This window comes from Polistes fuscatus, unplaced genomic scaffold, assembly GCF_010416935.1.
Source record: "Polistes fuscatus isolate 324 unplaced genomic scaffold, CU_Pfus_HIC Scaffold5, whole genome shotgun sequence".
NCBI lineage: Eukaryota > Metazoa > Arthropoda > Insecta > Hymenoptera > Vespidae > Polistes > Polistes fuscatus.
In genome coordinates, this window is record NW_025113129.1 from 848935 (window position 1) to 864145 (window position 15211).

At 28.8% G+C, this 15211-nt stretch overlaps 1 protein-coding gene across 2 annotated transcripts in view; it reads right to left on the minus strand.

The window, feature by feature from the left end:
- LOC122522669 (furin-like protease 2) overlaps window positions 1-15211 on the minus strand; it is a 455090-nt gene that overhangs the window by 438555 nt on the left and 1324 nt on the right. The window lies entirely within an intron of this gene.

The window sequence follows — 15211 nt, forward strand, 5'->3', positions numbered from 1 at the left end:
TAAAAAGAGAGAAAAATTATAAATAAAAAGCAATCCTATTTACACTTTTCCTACGATTCGTGTTCCCCATTCGAGAACATTTCTCTTGCCGGTATTATTCGTATTTTTCCCCCCATTGTCTAACGGAGAAACAAGAGAAATTCTCTCGTGTTTTTATTCGAAAAAAAAAGTAAAAAATAAAAAAAAGTGAAAAAAAAAGAAGATAAAAAATAAACATAAGAAGGGGGAAAAAATAAGAAAAGTAACATGGAAATATTTGCAGAGGAAGGGAATAAAAGAAAAATAGAAAAAGGGAATAAAAATTATATATATATTTCTTTTTATATATATAAAATAAAAAAGATATCTTGATATGAGCCGTTTATTTTGAAAGTGGCCTAACTCCATTTTTCATTTTTTTCCGGTTACCCACGGTAACATGTACAGCTTCAAATTATCTATCAATAAAGCATTTAAGATTTTTTATATTCCGAGTAATACGGTAATTCTGGACACATAAGTTTTCAGAGTTAGTTGAATCACTGAACCGTTTATTTTGAAAGTGGCCTAACTCCATTAGGAGTAGAGATTTTGGTGTGGTAGAAATGGCATTAAAAAAAATAATTTACTGTTTGTCCCCCGAGAGTATTATAATATTATCAAAAAGTGTCGGAAAGATAATAACTTTATTGTACATGAAATGAGACAAGAAGATTTTGTATTAACAAAATTATTAGAAGACGCAATTTTTAAAAGGGTAAAGAATTCTAACGGAGAACCAATAAACTGGTTAAAAATATGTTGGATGCGTTTTGTCAAAAATGAATAAGATTTTCTATAAGACATCAATGAATGAGAACGAAAATTTGAAAGTCCTGAATTTAATACCACGTCGGGGTAGACCAAGAAAGTTCGAAAATATTGTATTGACACCACTGTATAAAAATATAAGACAAATTACAACCGCAAAATTCAAGGACATAATTGACTTATTACGATATATACCACCGGAACATCATGATTTCTTTAAATCCCTTTCACATACACAAAATGTAGATGAGTAGAAAATTGTTTTGTAATTTATGTTTGTAAAAAATATTTTGAATCGCATAATTTATGTTTTTAAAGTGTTATAAAGATATGTAAAATAAAATAAGTATTGTTTTTTCGCAATTTGAAGCATCTTAAATTATGTTCAATAGACTTCGGTTCCTTCAAATTTTATAACGAATCTGGTTGTTAATTTTGAAAGTGGCCTAACTCCATTCTTGGTAAGAAAACGCATATTATTCACTTAATAATTGCCATTATTTTAATAGGAACTGTAAATTTAACACCTTTAGATACACTTAAGCAACATAACTCATTGTTATTCTTTACCTATATTTTTAATTGCATTGAAACGCAAACCTTTAAATATCTTAATTTAAGGTTATATGGAGTTAGGCCACTTTCAAAATAAACGGCTCATGTATATATATAAATCTCGTAACGTTGACGAAAAATAAAAAAACACACGAGTTGCTTGTCTCGTGTCGTAAAAAGACTGAAAGATAAAGAGATAAAGAGATAAAGAGATAAAGATAAAGATAAAGATAAAGATAAAGATAGAGGTTACTTGAAAGAATAAGAATCGAGTGTGCAGTTTGTAGAGATCTTATAAGAACGGGCAAAAAGCACGTGGGAAAGAGTTTTCTCTATTCGCTGGAAACGTTGCAATTCTCTCGCGAACAAAATCCTTTCTCCGTCTGAATGGCCTCGACTCGGAACACCGACACCTTCGGATTGAGTCTATGAACTTTACTAGAGCAGAAAGAAAGAGAAAAAAAAAAAGAGAAAGAGAAAGAATGCGTGCACGAATGTATTTAAGAATAATATAAAGTATATGCAATAAAAAATAATACAAATTATGCATCTATTAATGTATACTTTAAATATATAAAATAATTTTTTGATCTAATATGTTTATTTTTGTTGTTTGTTTATAATAAAATTTGTTTATAATAATTATATTGTTAAATAATCATATTGAATTCGAAGTTTAGCAGTGACCAGAAACGTTAAAACATATGTTTTTTAATTTAAATAATATTAGATATATTAATAAAGTATTATTACGGTGTGGTGATATATTTTAAATGATTGATAATTAATCGTATATAATAAAATTGAAATTCAAAGCACGTTAATAGATATGTCGTTCTTAAACTAATGAATATATGTTTAAATAGTTATAAGTATAATTAGAGAATAATACTGTGTTCGATATACTTTAAATAATTATTAATTAATCGAAGACAATGTCTATTGTTGTCTAAAAGCTTGGCGTATATGATCTATGTACCGTCCTTCTCAAAATTCACTTTCAAACTGGCACATTTTCCTCTATGAAAATTCTCAATAATTTGATTTAATTGGATTTAAGATTAAAACATTTTGTTTTTACATTTTACATTTTTTTTAATTTTTACGTAATCGTTTAAACTAAAGAAATATTTGATTTAACGTTTCCTGTGCAGTAATTACTTCGATGGTAAAATTTTCGTTTAATAAAATATCAGATCGAAATTATTTAATATTTAAAGTATATTAATAGTAGTATGTAATTCATAAAATAATGTATATACGTTTAAACAATCTTAAATATAAATAAAATGTATTAGAGTATTTTTGGAACTATCTTAAATGATTATTAATTAATCGAAATAAATGTATATTGTAGTATAGAAGTATTGAATATAAATACAGTGTACCGTTCACTTCGAAATCCAACAGTAAACCAACTCATTTCCCTTTGTGAAAGTTAACGGAGTGTTTAAAAAATGATTCTTATTGTTAATAAAATTCGAACGAAGAATTGAAACGACAAATACACTCGTCCTGATTTAGATTAGAAATAATATAATCGATTTTGTTCAACTGTAAATCAAAAATTTATTATTTTTTCGTGTTTCTATTACGATCATTCTAAAAATAATAATTATCGTTTTTCGCATAGAAATTTATTAAAAACTAGTATTTAATTTCGTATCGAAAAAAAATCTATTAATTAATTTCCGTACAACTTACAATTAATAATTTCTTTTCCTATTTATAAAAGAACATACAGAGATATTAAAAATTAAATTGGACTATCCAATATTCTTTTATTAAATGAAAGTAAGTTAGAAAACAAAATGTAAACCAAGTCACTTCACATGGCTGTAAAGCTGGGAAAATAAAAAATATATATTCTTTCATTATCTCCCAAAATACATAGTATTTGGTAATAAAACTAATACACTTATAAAACCTATCTCTTATTAAAACTACAAGGGCAAAAATATAAGTAAAGTACAACTAAAATAATATATAAATAAATATACAAGTAAAACTTTAATAAATTGATTTAAAAGAAATGGACAAAAATTGTTTTATATATATATAAAATAAATTAAATATATAGTATAAATTATATATAAAATATTATTAAATTATATATATAATATAAATTTGTTTACATATATATATAATACACATTTATGTATTATTATTATATTTTATATATTTATTATAATATTATAATAAATTAAATATAAAAAATTATTATTATAAATATAATAATAATTATATAAAATATTATATAATATATATAATATATATAATATATATAATTATTATTATAATAAACATGTGTATTATATAGATATATAATACAATACAATACAATACAATATAATATAAAATATTATATATATATAATAATATAATAATTATATTAATATATAATTAATATAATATATATTGTATTTTTAATTAAACTTAATTTAGTTCGTCTATTTTATATACAAAAAATCTTAATATTAGTTTATATTATTTATATATATATATATATACATTACAAATTTGCATACACACACACACACACACACACGCACGCAGAGAAGTTCCTGAGATTATATATTATATATTTAACGAGCGTAACAAGGGAAAATGTCGTTATGAATATGCGTGGTCATCGATATATGGGATCGGCCCCATGAATTAAGGCAATTTTCCTCTTTCACGTCGCGTTACCTGCCACGACAGGATGATACCGCAAACGACGTAGTTACAAATCCGTCGACGTATCGAGTGATATTAAAGCGGAATAAAATTTGCATAATGCTTGTGTTTCATTAGCGTACGTACTCAACTCACGTATCTACCAATACGCGCGGCCTCCTGAAAATTTTGATTCCGCGCATCCTCCCCCCCGACTCTGTAATTTCCCCCCTAGAACCATGAACGCAGCAGCTATGCGATTACGTTGAACAAGCTTTTCCAACCAACCAACCAACATACGAACGAACCTGTCCGAAGAAAATAAAAAAAAAAGATTAAATTTCCAACAACTATTTAGATATATGCTATAGTAATCAAAATAATAATATTAATTAATAATAGAAAAATATATACAATTAAATGTATGCAAAAATTTATGAAAAAGTTTTGTAATTGATGGATACGTCTGAGAAAAGATTAAATTTCCAACAACTATTTGGATATATATGCTATAATAATCAAAATAATAATATTAATTAATAATAGGAAAATATATACGATTAAATATATGCAAAAATTTATGAAAAAGTTTTGTAATTGATGGATACGTCTGAGAAAAGATTAAATTTCCAACAACTATTTGGATATATATGCTATAATAATCAAAATAATAATATTAATTAATAATAGGAAAATATATACGATTAAATATACGCAAAAATTTATGAAAAAGTTTTGTAATTGATAGACATGTCTGAGAAAAGATTAAATTTCCAACAACTATTTGGATATATATGCTATAGTAATCAAAATAATAATATTAATTAATAATAGAAAAATACATACGATTAAATATATGCAAAAATTTATGAAAAAGTTTTGTAATTGATGGACACGTCCGAGAAAAGATTAAATTTCCAAAAACTATTTGAATATATATATGCTATAATAATCAAAATAATAATATTAATTAATAATAGGAAAATATATACGATTAAATATATGCAAAAATTTATGAAAAAGTTTTGTAATTGATGGACACGTCTGAGAAAAGATTAAATTTCCAACAACTATTTGGATATATATGCTATAATAATCAAAATAATAATATTAATTAATAATAGGAAAATATATACGATTAAATATACGCAAAAATTTATGAAAAAGTTTTGTAATTGATGGACACGTCTGAGAAAAGATTAAATCTCCAACTATTTGGATATATGCTATAATAATCAAAATAATAATTTTATTTAATAATAGGAAAATATATACGATTAAATATATGCAAAAATTTATGAAAAAGTTTTGTAATTGATGGATACGTCAGAGAAAAGATTAAATTTCCAATAACTTTTGACGTACGTTATAGTAATAAAAATAATATTAGGTTGTATCAAAAGTTCGTACATTTTTTAATTAATATTTCACTTGCATGTGAAGTAATTTTATTGACTTTTCAAAAAATTGTACTATTTGAAACAACACAATAAACGCACGAACTTTGATTCACTCTAATAATATTAATAAGAAAATGTAGAATTAAATATATGCAACAATTTATGAAAAATTGTCATAATTGATAGATTGACATTATAGTTCGTAGATTTCTAACAGAACAATAGAATTCTAATAGAACAATAGAAGCTGACTGGATCTATCCTGTCGACAGCCATCAATAACCTGACATAAAATAATAATAATAATAATAATAATAAAAATAATAATATTCTCATTCGTTATCTACAAAAGAATATCAAAATGTAGATAACAAATACGATCAAACTGGTTTGCAAAAATATCAATCGATATTTCGATAAAAATACATTTCGTTTCTATCACGCGCCTATCGCAAACTGTACCTGTCATTATAATAAAAATTGCAAAAGGGAAAGAAATAGAGATAGAAAAAAGATAGACGGGATAGAACAATCGTCAAAGTTCCGGGCAAAAAGGTGGGACGAAAAAAAGAAAAGATAAGAAACGTAGATGTAGAGAAACGCGATAGAACGATCAGTATACTCGCGTCCGGTCTGCATCATCAACTGCATTTGCCAGCAACCGGTAATAAATTTTTATCTCGCGATATGTATCCCAGAAAAAAGAAACAAAAAATAGAAAAGAGAAAGACAGCAAAGTAGAAAAGAAAAAACCAGAGAGAAATAATTTTTCTCATTCATTCTTTCTTGATTTCTTTTCTTGATTTCTTTCATTACTTTTCAACGCCCAATTCTTTTCGTTTCTAGTAGAACTTACGTATTACATTCATAGATAGTTTTATCTATTTGGTGCAAAGCGCAGACGCGTGACATAAAGGATAAAACACAAGCTAGAATGATGAAAAGAATGTCTTCTCTTCCTTCCTAGAATATATATATATATATTCATATATATACGTCACGACTGAAAGATAAAAACTTTTTACCGTAGCACACTCGTCCCCAATTCGCATAGCACCGTTTATCGTTATCGTAACGAACAAGAAAAAGAAGAAAAGGAACCTTGATATTTTCCTTTCTTTCTTTCTTTCTTTCTTTCTTTTCTTCCTTTTCCCTCTCTCATTTTCCACCATCACAATAATCTTTGCAATACCATCGTGAGGACTATGGTGTACACGTTGTTATCGAATGATTTCCTCTTCTTACGATACAAATATCTAATACGAATAGAAGGATTCGAATGCGAGCATAGAAAGTTACATTTGATATCAAATTTGTTGTTGAAAAAAATATCCAAAATAATTTCGTTGGACGATGTTGTAATGAACAAGAAAAAGAAAAGAAAATAAAGATAACCGGCGTAATTAAAATATTTCTTTCGTTCAATAATAGTAATTTAACACGTTCCATGCCACGTCTACCATAAATGGGTTTAATGGAATAATAAATTAATAATAAATGGGATTATAATAAATGGGATTAAACTTGACCATCAAGCCACGTGTACCACCGGTGGTACACGTACTCATATTTATTTAATACGCTAAACATCAAATGGCTTGAACGACAAGTCAGACAAAAATGGTTTGGCACGGAACGTGTTAACGAATCGAATGTTTAAACAACAATATCCGAATGATAAATTACTATTAAAAATTTTCCTATTTATTATATTAAACCTTCTCTTTCCTCCGAACATTTAATAATATTTTTATTTAAAATCCTATTCTATTTTTATTTAATTATTCTATTATTATTATTATTCTATTTTTATTATTTTTATTTAAAACACAATTCTATTAAAAACCCAATAAAAAATTGTGCGTGCTCGTCTCATCCTTGACAACTTGGAAAAATCATTCGTAATAAAACGGTGAGATACTTGAACGAATGATAAGAGGTAAATAGAAAATGAAATAAATTGTGTAGAGTATATCAAATGACAGTTTTAAGTGTCTAACAGACGATGGACGTCTGATGGACATTGGACATCCGTCGGAGAATTCGTTAACGTCCAAACTTGACGAGGAGTAGGCAACAACGAAACAAGTCGAACCCTTCGAAGTATCCCCATTTAAGCCCTTGTCGGTCAAAAGCTAAATTAGTAACGCGACCCCAAGGGCTGTGTGTTTAACTAACACTCTCCCCCCTACCTCCCCTCCTCCTCCCCCCACCCCCACGAGAAAAGAGTGATAGTTTAAACTAACATAAGTTTCGTGTTGTCGTCGTACGTTTTCTAAACTATGCACTGTTACCCATTCGTTCGTTCGTTCGTTCGTTCGTTCATTTATTCGTTCGTGCCTAAGAATGATGACTCTTCTAAACTTTTTATCGTGACCCAGTTAATGAAACTTTACCTTGGTATTCGTTAATGACCTCTCTCTCTCTCTCTCTCTCTCTCTCTCTCTTTAATATCCTTTCTCTTGAACAAATTTAAACACGAAGGAAAGAACGTTTCCAATAACTTTCCCTCTTACAAATATATATTTAAAAATATATATTATTTATTAATATGTAATATTAATGTGCAAATATAGACAGGTAACCCTCCTACAAGACGAAATCCTATAACACGATTTCGCTCTAAAACGAGATAAAAAAAATTAGCGAAAGTTTTGATACACCATTGTATTTCTACAGCATTGTATAACACAATGGTTGCTTAATATATTTACAAAATGAAATTACATTAAAATAATGAACTTTGAATCTCACGGTTTCATTCAACACGGTATTTTTTAGGAATTCTATCTACCCTGTTATAAAAGGTTTTAATTGTATTTGAAATATATTAATATTATTTTAATAACTACCCTTATATAAATATATCTTAAAAACAATTTGACAATGTGGTTCGTGGCTGGTTCATATTTAAATATGTTTTATGTGTGCGTGAACCTGATTTCGATACGTGAACCTGAACAAATCGAAAATTCATACTTTCAAAGCATACCTATATTTATATTAAAATATACATAAACGTATACGTATTAATATTAATATCTCGAAATAAAAGTATGTATCGATAAATCAGGAAACACTGAAAAGATTTGACTTAGTGACCGAATATAAATATATACGAAGCATCAACAGCAGCAATCGTTACGCAAATCTCAAAACATCCTCGAGCAAGAAACTAACGTGTGGTGTACGTACGAATGATGACCATTGGTATGCAACTTGCAAGAAACGCAAACTTGTGAAGCAATATCGGTTCCAAGTATTACCGAAGCATTCGTTTGAAGTTTATAGAGTATACATATATATACATACACACACATATATGTTGCTATCTACCATATATATATATATCGATAATGATCGTTCAAGTGAGGTTTGCTTTCCTATGAAATCGAGCGTGTCGGCCGAAGTCAACTGGAATCAGAATCACCTTGGCCCGCTTGCGGACCATTTTTCTTCTTCCATTTGATTCTCTCGTTCACTCGTTCACTCGCACTCGCAACTTCATGTGTGTGTGTGAGTGTATATACACGTAATTTAAATCAAACCACTATCACATATTTAAAACGATATTAAGATGATCTCGTTTCTGTCTATAAAAAAAAGATAAAAATAATAAATATTTCATAACGTGCACGGAGAAAAAAAGAAAAAAAAAAAAAAAAAAATGATCGCTGTTTAGTATCTCATTTAAAAAAAAAAAAAAAGATACGTACCGAGTATACCTAGGTCTCATTTTTATTCGAATAAAATCGACGATTTATTTTGTACGTCCTCGTTCGCTTTTTTTTTCTTTTTTCTTTTTTTTGCAGAAAGGACGAAAGAAAAAAAAAAGACATTTAGAGATAAATTGTCCCAATGAGATTTCAAATTATATGTATCTATATATTACCACTTTGAGGTCATTATGTTTGTCTCGAGCAGGACGAGGGTCAAATACGAAGAAGGTTAAGTAAGCTTTTAAACAAAACAAAAATAAGAAGCCGACGAGAGTTAGTTGAGACTTAAGGAAGGTGGTAAAGCTTTGTGTACACACATGTATTATACGTTTATATATACACGGTGTATGTATACACATTCACGAATGTTATTATATGGAACGTATGAATGTTTGGGGTCGGGGGGGGGCTCTTACCGCTACTCTTCGTGCGTTTAGACGAGTTCAGAAATTAGTTGCAGCAACAAACTGACTTTACAACTGGCTCGTCTCGTCTCGTCTCGTCTCGTCTCGTCTCGTCTCGTCTCGTCTCGTCTCGTCTCGTTTCGTCTCGTTTAGTTTCGTCTCGTCGTGTTTCAAAAAATTTCTTTTTTTTTTCTAAAAAAAAAAAATTGCATGCATATTATAATAATATGCGTGTTTATCTCTATGTGTTTCGTATGTATGTATGTATGTATGAGTATGTATAAGTATAATATAATAAACGTAATTTTAAAAAGACCCTGAAAATAATACGTCCTGCATATATGTTATGCACTTTTAAAGAATCGCTAGCTAAAAGATCTACCCACCCCCACCCCCCACTCCCTCGCGCTACTCCCACCGTAGGAATCCTCTTTCTAACTTGTTTGTCGCATAGAAATTTTTACATTACAAAGTACTCCCCCTCTCAACCCCCCACCTCCTCCTCCTCCTCCTCCTCCCCCGTCTGTCCTCCTAACGAATAGAAAATTCTTCTAAGTAAAAGCGCACGCGGAGAAAATACTACTTTGCTCTTTTACTTTGCAACAGCAACAACAACAACAAAAAAAAACAAACAAACAAAATGTAAATTATTGCTTGCAATATATAAGCAGGCTTGCGCGTATTTATGCATAAACATGCACATACATATCAAACATGCATGCATGCACGCAGAGCCTTTCACGGTCGTTTTCAAAAGTCGTCAGACCTTGGTAAATTTGTTTCTTAATATAATAAAAAAAAAGAAAAAAAAAGTAATAAGGCATTTCTCGGCAAGTGCATAGAAACGTTCGCATTTGTGAATTAAAAAAAAATACCACCCACGCAATTGTTAAACTCACGTACGGGGAACAGTGAACGTTTTACGGAGGGGGGGAAAGAATTTGCGAAAGTGCGATGAGATGAAAAAAAAAAAAATTTCCCCCGTATAATTTGTAATAGCGTTCTATTTTTATTATCTTCGAAGATTGATATAATATGTGTTTCGAATGAAAAAGTTTATATAAAAAAAAAAAAAAAAAAAGAAAAAAATTACGTTATTTCGTTCTATCTGTTATGAAAACATGAAAACGGAAACAAACGCGATTAAAAACGCATTTTTCTTTTCCTGTTTGGATGGAACGTGAGATCTATAAAAAAAAAAAAGAAAAAAAAAATAAGAGATAAAGAAGAAGAAAAGAAAAAAAAAAAAACTTACGTAAGAGGAAAATGTCAGATGATCGTTTCCGCAAGAACGTGTACGAGCGGATTTTGTGTGTGTGTCTGTGTGTTTGTGTATGTTTGTGTTTCAAAAATGATTACACAGCTTTTTTCTTACTTTTATCCTCTTCCTCGAATCGTTTGATTATTACGATGACGAAGCTGATATACGACGTTTACAACTCTTAACTCGATTCCAACGGGGAAGATCAATTACAAATAGATAAAAAAGAGTTTCATTAATCCCTATATAACGGATAAAAACATTTATTAAATAAATAAATGAATCAACGGGCACACGTTTATCTGTACTTAAAAAAAGAAAAAAAAAAAAGAAAAAAAGAATAAGAAAATATTATCCATTAAATTCGACATTTTTATACCACGGGGTGGGGGGAAAGGGTTGGGATAAAAATCCTAAAGAAAATATAAAAAATAAAATTTTTTATTGGAGTATTAATACGAACGAAACGATCCCCTTTTTCCTTCAATTTTATAACGCCGAAGAAGAAATAATTTTTTTTCCTCTTCCCCCCATGAAAACTATCGAATTTCTTTAATGTGTCTCGGATAAAGCACGTAATAATATCGAGTCAGTTACGAGTTCTTTAAATCAACCACCACAACCACCACCCACCGTGAATCCACCCGTCAACTCATCATGGGATGATACATTTTTTTTTCTTTTTTTTTTAACACTTTTTTTTCTTTATTTCTGTCTACATATATCTTGTCCTTTCTTGCTTTCCTTTTTTTTTATTTATTTATTTTTTATTTTTATTTATTTTTTATATTTATATTTTATATTTTATAATTTATTTATTTATTTATTTTTTCATTTATTATAGAATAGAAAATACCGTACTTGGGGAAAAAAACGATGACAAAGGTGTAAGAAAAAAAAAATATTATAAAAAATAGGAGAAGAAAAAAAAAAAAAAGGCCGAACGATCGATCAAAGATACGAAAGAGAATGGTAAGCATGCGAGCGTGTAAGCATATTTATCGTTTATTACCTAGAAAAAAACGTCAGCTCGTTCGAGCTCATCCTGCAACGTGGATTAAATTCGCGAGAGAATTATTATGATCCGTATGGTTGTCTAACTATGACGATAAAAGCATCAGCAAAAGAGAAAGAGAAAGAGAAAAAGAAAGAGAGAGAGAGAGAGATAGAAATATAAAACAATTATTTTATTCGTATTGGTCTCAACAACGCAAACGTTTCCGACTGAATGAATAAAAAAATTATTTGCCACACTATTGTTAATCGAAATTTATTCCATGATTATAAACGAGTCAATGGCAAACCAATGGTGCAAAGTATTCACATGCATACCATAAACCCTGAACTACGATCATTGATTTGCATAAATTATTTGTATTGATTGTAAACGAATGACTTAAATGCGCAATTTTTGTCAATTATATATTCAATGGATCGACGATAAAAGTTTGCATCATGAAAAATGGTATCTGATATATTTACAAATATCGATCTTAAAAATATAAATTAAAAATATATACGTATATATATATTATAAAAAATTGTAACTAAAAAATATGACTTGAATTCAATTAAAATTTTAAAAATTAAATTTTACTTAATATTTCTAATCGATTTAACGAGAACAAGATGTGTGCACATTTTATATTGAAGAACAAAAAAAGAAAGAATTAAATTAAATGATAGAGAAAAATAAATACATCGGCGAGTAGTTTTCGTGTCACGTGGGATTCTAAAGAAATGATTAATTGTTCTAAACTAATGGAGTTTGTTTCTTTTTTTCTCTTTCTTATTTTTTTTTTTGAAACGCAACGATACGAAGTAAAAAGAAAAATAGAAAAATAGAACAAAAAAAAAGAAAAAGAAAAGTTAGGAAATAAATGCGAAAGAAACGCGTTAATTGAAAGAATACGTGTGGAAAAAGGTTAGCAAGGAGAGAAAAACGTTTAACGCGATATAAAGAAATATTAGGTGTAGAACGTGTTGATAAATCTGTGTGCGTTAGAATCGTAACCGAGCTTCAACGATTCCCCCTATCTAGATTTTTCTTCATAATACCAAGTAATAATCTCGGACGACGACGATTATTTAATAACCGATTCATCCGAACCCTAACACACATCAACGAGGAGTTACTATGAACGTTGTTACAAACGTTGGTAGAGGGATGGGGTAGGGGTGGGGGTGGGGAGTAGGGGAAATAAAAAATAAAAAGACAATTAAGTCGATACTTCGTTAGTTTCTATCTGTGTGTGTTTGTGTGTGTGTTTCTGAAAACGTTGCACGCATTAAACTTCGATCTTAACGTAAAGAAAAAAAAGTAAAAACAAAAAAGAAAAGAGGGTATAAGAAATGCATTCAAATTAACGGAATTTTCAAGTGTTAAGTTAAATTCGCGAACACGTTTCACGACGAATGAAAGAAAGAAAGAAAGGAACCAGTCCCAATGATAAAAACTATCCTGATTGCGCTATTTAACACCACCAGAGAAATCTTCCAGAATAAGAAGGAAAGAAAGAAAAAAAAACAAGAACAAAAGGAGAAGAAAATGAAGGAATAAAAGAAGAGGAGGAGGGTGAGGGGATAAAATATTATGGAGGGGTTGTTCTTGAAAGAAAGAAATGTAGCTAATTACTTAGAATATACTCCCGCGTAGCCGCCATTATTATAGTCTTCTTCTAAAAGAAGCTACTACTACTACTACTACTACTACTACTACTACTACTATTATTATTACTATTACTATTACTATTACTATTACTGCAACCCACCACCTTGGCATGCACCACCGTGGCAACTCGATACATCATTTTAGACTTGGAACTATCATATGTTCTACGAAATTACGTCGTTACTGCGAAACTTTCCAGATTCTCTGCTACCGTGCCGAAAGAAAAGCCGCGAAGGCAGAAGCGAAGAAGAAATGATGTTTAAAAAGAAAGAAAGAAGTTTAGTAGTAGTATTATATCTTCTACGAAGTAGCACCAGCAGCAGCAGCAACAGCAGCAGCAGTAGCAAACCCCTATCGCATTCCCATAACGTTAATTTAGTGTCCACCATTAAACGGATCGATAGTTAAGAAAATAATGGAACGGTTTAATCTAAAACTACGAGTTTTTAGTTTCTCCTGAAAGAAACTATTATTTCGTTGACCGATGTGTTTACGTTTGAAATCAATTTATCTCAAACTTGGTTAACGTGTTAAATGAAATCGAGGGGAAATACTTACGATGAATTTCATTGACTTTAATTATCTTAAACGTGTGTGTTTAAATCTTCTTTTATATTTCTATCTACCTATTTACACTCGTTAACTACTTAAATGAATTAATAGTGCATTTGAGATAATTCGAATTATATGTCTGCGACAGTTGATGATCAAAATAATAAATCATCAAAATGAAAGCAACAAAGAAACAAAAAATTAAGAAATTAAATAATTTCAATAACGAGCTTACATTAATTGTTTGCTGCACAGGATTTCAGATAATAAAATAGCCCTACGTTGCGTAGAAATTTTATTCCAATTTAAAAATGAAACAAAATTGATTTATTTTTATTAATAAAAATATCGCACAATGTATAAAAACATATAAATAAAAAAAAAGAAAGAATAATAATTTAATTACATTTGGACACATTTGTTGAAGATCTTATCAACTACTTTACGTAAATAAAATAAAAAATATAAATTTATATGCACATATACCTACTGCAATATTTCGAGGTGGGAATAAAAATGTCATTACGATGCATCAAAGAGTTAAACGGAGAGATAATTTTCTAAAACATAACAAATAAGAAGAGAGAAAAAAAAAAACATTCTCACACGCGTATAGAACAAACATTCTCAAGATGACCTTCGAATCGAGGCCTCTCATCAATGTGTACACGTGTGTGCATACACACACACGCACACACCATAATATCATCATATGTATCTCTTTAACGGGACACATCGTAAGATTTTCAATGCTGAAAGAATAAAAAAACTAGTGTGTGTACCTATGTACGCACGTAAGAAGTTATACTTCTTTTGCGTACCAAATCAAATCTAATTCAATAACCTCAAAAATAACCTTAAAGAAAAAAATAACTTAAAAAAAAAATTTATTATTATTATTATTACTATTATTATTATCATTATTAATTTTTCTTATAACTTTTTAATTTTCCTTGTTTATTTTTTTATTAATGTTATTATTATTATATTATTATTTATTTTATTATTATTATAAATTAATTTTTTTTATCTAGAATATAGTTGATAAAGAAACCTGTTCCCCCCCTCCCTGCTTGATGATCGATAATATTCGCTAATGTAAGCCAATTATTTTTCTTTTATTATTATATTTTTATTCATTTACTTATTTATTTAATTTTAAGATAAAGGAAATTCCTTTTAAAAGAAAGGAATTATATTTC